This window comes from Porites lutea, chromosome 6, assembly GCF_958299795.1.
Source record: "Porites lutea chromosome 6, jaPorLute2.1, whole genome shotgun sequence".
NCBI lineage: Eukaryota > Metazoa > Cnidaria > Anthozoa > Scleractinia > Poritidae > Porites > Porites lutea.
This window is the reverse complement of record NC_133206.1, coordinates 23,495,623-23,500,622: the sequence shown is the minus strand read 5'-3', so window position 1 is coordinate 23,500,622 and position 5,000 is coordinate 23,495,623. Positions and strand designations below refer to the sequence as shown.

The 5,000-nt window shown below is 38.8% G+C and overlaps 1 pseudogene; it reads left to right on the top strand.

Annotated features, from left to right (window-relative positions):
* Positions 1 to 3,905, top strand: part of LOC140941294 (glutathione peroxidase 2-like) — a 4,743-nt pseudogene extending 838 nt beyond the window's left edge.
* The last annotated feature ends 1,095 nt before the right edge of the window (positions 3,906 to 5,000 follow it).

Below are 5,000 nucleotides of genomic sequence, written 5' to 3'. Positions count from 1 at the left end.
GATGAAACAGATCGAATTTATACAAAATTGAATCGTTTTTGCTCGTACTCATGAAATCGCTAAAACGGTGGAAATTGATTAATAGCATCCCTTACAGAGCGTGCATAATGCTAGTAGTATATGATGTATGACACAAGCGTCGGGGTATTCGAAAACTTCCGTTGACCTACGTTGATGAGCATCAAATTGCTCCTTGTAATATCACTGCTTTATAAAACAGAGTGGTCATGAGAATTAAGGACCAGATTACACTAGATGAATCTAAATGACACTTCAACAAATTCTCTCCACTACTTCTACTGAAAACGTATAAGAATAACAAATGATAATTTGAATTTTGATGTTAGGGTAAAGGGTTAAGCTTTTGTCGGTCCACACGTGAAAAAGAGAAGCCGACGTTTTCAGAAATCTTCACCTTGGGGACTGTTTCTGAACACCTGCGTTTTTGGTTCCCGAAAACGTCGTTGTGTTGAAGGAACGTTAAAACGGAGAAAAAAATCTCCGTTTTTAAAAAGAATATTCGGGTACGTGTAGACGGAACATAAAATTTTAATATCAGATAAAAAAGTAGGCTAAAAACACCAAACCTTGACCCTCGTTTTTGCGTACCGGTGAATGTTTTTAAATCGTGCATGCTATTTATTCCAGAATGGTAGGCAAATTTGCTGTAATTCTTTTGTGTCTTCATGATACCAGGCCATTAACTGGCACTCAATGCCTTCATTCAACTAATTTAGTTCGTTTAATTCTGCAGATGCAATCGAGGCGAACAGGGCATGTTACTAGGTTCTCTAGATAAGCATAGTTCCTTGGCTATGAGTAGTTTTAGTGGCTATTAATATTACTAACCTTAGCGGCTAAGCTTTATAATACCCTATTAACACCAAAAAATAATTTGAACTGGGACTCTGCTGAATGCATTACGTACTAAACTGCATACTGACTTGAACGACTTCTAACGGCTCACTTTAGCAAGAAGTTAGCTTAACAAAGACGGACTTGTTATTTAAGGAACTCGTGCAAAACTGACAACAGAGTGACTGAACAAGCTAACAATTTGGGTCAATTTGAATAACAACATAAGGAGTATTATATACTTTGACAAAAGACGGATCGAAACGCACCACATGCATTTAGAATTTTCATAGCCTATAACACTGACAGACGATCAGACGAAAATAAGCCCCACCAGGATTAGCATCTGCGTCTTTTTTATTGCATGTAGCAGTTCACTTAAACAAGCAAAGGAAACTAGGATTGTGTTTTAAACTCAAAAGCGTGTATAAAGAGAATATTAGTAAAATACATTAGGGTCCTTTCAAAAAGTGAAGTAATATGCTGAAACCGAGGCCTTGTGCCCTTCTTCTAAATTTTTCCTCATTCTTATTCTCCTTTTGAGTCAGATGTCTAGCCGAGAGTGCGCTTTAAGGCTATATAAAATAAAGCAAAGTTTATTGGGTTTCCCGAGTTTTGCGCACAAAAAAAATACCTTTGAAAGAGTGTACTTGGAAATGTTTCAACACAATAGTCGTTTCTATGCAGGAGACGATAAAGTTCTCTTGCCAAGACATTAAAGTTGTCTGGTGTAAAAACCGGAACGCATAAAAGAAGATGAAAATTTGATTTAAAAAAAAAAGAGGTTTTTTTTTATAAAGAGACAACAACACTGACTCTTCCAAGTCATTTCTACTCGAGTTGGTCATAAATGCGCCCCTTTTTTAGTCAGGGGCACCTAAGAAACGACGGTGTCCTCATGAGTACGATGAAAACACTTCTTAGGCTACCTACTATACTTTTAGATCACTGGAAGGGCATTTTAAGCGGAGCTGTGAAGTTTGTATCTCAGTTCGGTCGCCCTAGGGTAACTTGAGTCCCTTCGAAATCACAAGTAGCCTGCGAACGTCGCTTCTCTCCACAAATTCTGCTTTTGCAGGCTAAATACAAGGGATTCAGTATTGTTTTTTGGAAAATTTTAGATGGAATTGAAAGCATTACGAACTTCAAGTTAAGTGTTTTTCTGACTCCCCTCTCTATCCAATTTTCCTATACGAAAATTTTAGGTTTTTTTTTCTTCGAAATATAGCCGGCGTAACATAAGGAGTGAAATGTGAAAGAAAACTTCAGAAATTCGTAGGGAATTTGTTTCACAAGCTTCGAAAATTGTAAATGAATGGACCGGTCCTCTAGAATTTTTTAGCTGCCCTCAAGCTATAGAAAATCCTAGATAAGATTTGTTCTTTCAAAAAGATATTTTACAGAAAACATTCGTAGGGTGCCCTTGTATGTAGACGCACCTAAAGTCGTCCATTGGCGTTGTGTCTGAACGACCCAACAACAAGATGACGATTATCGTTTTTAAAGTAGATGTTTAACGTCTCTAGCATAAAACGGTCAACCCTTCTTATAAGATCTTTTTTATTTGCCAGTCTCGATGTCCTGCACCAGACGGATTTATAGATGACTTAAAGAACATCATTTGGTCACCGGTTCGGAACAACGACGTCAACTGGAACTTTGAGAAGGTGTTGATTGATCAGAATGGACATCCGCGGATTCGTTACACGGCGCCAGTAGAACCTGAACAAATACGAGGTGATATAATAGAACTACTGATTGAATGTCAAAGGGAAAACAAAGGTTACAGGTCTGAGTAGAGTGGTCAGTTTTTAACGACTATCGAAAGACTGGACATAATTTCAGTTTTTTTAACCGACGATAACTTATTTTATGTCTGCTAACATAGCCTTGGTAAAGATTCTTTGATGTAACTTTTCATGAAAATGCAATACGTGCTCTGTTTGTTTTAACCAATCAAACATAACTCACGTGACCTTTAAAGCCTTGAGTCATTTTCCCACAATTAACACCAGTTGCACGCTTTTTCGCGCTGCAAGTTCTCGCATGGTACCGAATATGGTGACACCAGGGCGATACGGTACTGCGGGTTTCCTCGCTCTTAGCGAAGGCTACGAATTATTTGTGATTCCTTTTATTGCCAAAGACCTTTCATAGTCTCTTTCGATAGTACAGAAGAGCGCTCTACCTTGTATTTGTTAAAATTGTTTTCGTTAAAAACCAAACGTTTACCTGGCTATGGGAGGCGATAATTCTTGTTTTCAGCTAGAGTCTTTATACAAATAACAAACCCGAAAACGAGCGTTGAGATGAGGAAATAGGAAGAAATGACATTTTACTAACTCAATTTTTAAAATATCGCCGAAATTCAACACCTGTTCTTATTTGCATGGGGGTTTGAAATATCAGTAATTAACAACATAAGTTGGAGTAGCCGTAGGCTACAATCACACAGTACCGGTCAAACTTTCGCTCCAGTCTCCCCGCCGAAAAGTAGCAGACAGCCAGAAATATGTTTTTGTTCGCTGGTTGGCCCGGAAAGAAATGAAAACAATTTTAATAAATTGATCTCTGAATAAAAAACAACAATTGATTTCCAAACAAAAAATAAACTAAAATAAAATAAAACAAAATAGAAAAATCCAGTTAAAAGTAAGACTATTATATATTTTCTTTCAATCTCGATGAAGATATACTTAGAGGAAACCTGTAATGTTCACTTAATTTGAGAATTTCATTTAATGAAGACTATTTATTTTAAAAAATATATATTTTACTCATAAGATGAATGATGATGTCGTTCACCTTGTGAAAATTTATTTTTTTGTCACAGAATTACAATAATGTTTTGGGAGTTAGGTATCGTTGTTGTTGTTGCTCTGATTAATGACAGATCGTTTTCAAACTGTGGTTTCATCAGTAAAACGGTCTCGATGTAGGTTTCTCTCTGTTCAGTCTTCAATGCATTCAGCTGTAGCAGTGTAAGAAACTATGTGAGCTTCTACAATAATGGTCTCCTGAACAGTGATAATAAAGTGATTCAATGGTGACCGCCTTTTATGAGCTGTTTTTTAAGTGACTGACCACTGCGCAGCTATTAGGGACAGTTTAAGATCCGACGAGGCGACGGCAACGAGAATGTTAAAAAAAAAAGAGGTTTAATAAGCAAAACAATAACTTTGCTCGTGCATCAAGCATTTTTGTACATTTCTTTGCCGTTTTTGCACGACTACGACGTGAAATTGACTAATTCAACGTTTTAGAGGTAAACGGGCGACGACGAAATTTTATTTCTCTTTCTGAACTTGGACACGGTTCTTATGAATTCAACTCCAGGAGGGTTCGCCTTCATTTTGACAAAGTAAGTGAGTGAAAATTATCGCGATGAAGACCGAAAGAACGCAAATTCACTTTTTATACAACGTTTTTGCTGCCGTTGCGTCCTCAGATCTTGAAGTCCCTATTAGCGGTAGACAGGGATTGAGGGAGCGTACTTTCAACTGGGGGAGGGGCGCTTGCAAACGGGCGCCTGAGGTCCGAGCTTGGAGGGGGATCGGGGACAATTCTTCCAATATACCGCATCCCGTGCCAAGAATTTAGCGAATCCCACTTCCCGAGTAGTTGTCAAATCCCGTATACCGTCCAGAAATTTTCCCTCTTCCCGAAACCGCACTCCATTTCGGTCAATTCCCGGTATCCAATAATACTCCTCCAGACTTTGGTTTATAGCGGAGCTCCACCCGCGCGCGAAGCGCGCGCGTGGACGGAGCCCCATAGCTAAGGAAATGTGGTAATCTACCCATCCGAGAAAATTTGGTAATCACGTGACCGTACGACCGTCCGTCCGCACCACAGGGAAACCAATGTTTACTCTCACACTTTCTTGCTAGTTTGGGAGCCCAATAGAAAACTAATTGCACATCAATGTTGTGATCAATTGACAGCTGTCAAAAAAGGATATCCGCTGACCAGTATCACCTGACCGTAGCGCGGGCTCAAGTGTCGACCCATCGAGGTCGAGTACTTTTTCGAAGTTATCCGCTGACAAATTACTAGTTTCAAATGATCGAGGGCTCAAGTCTATTTTTTCCAATGATTCATATGAAATATGTTGTGTTTATGTCATTATGGCCCGGCACTGTCAA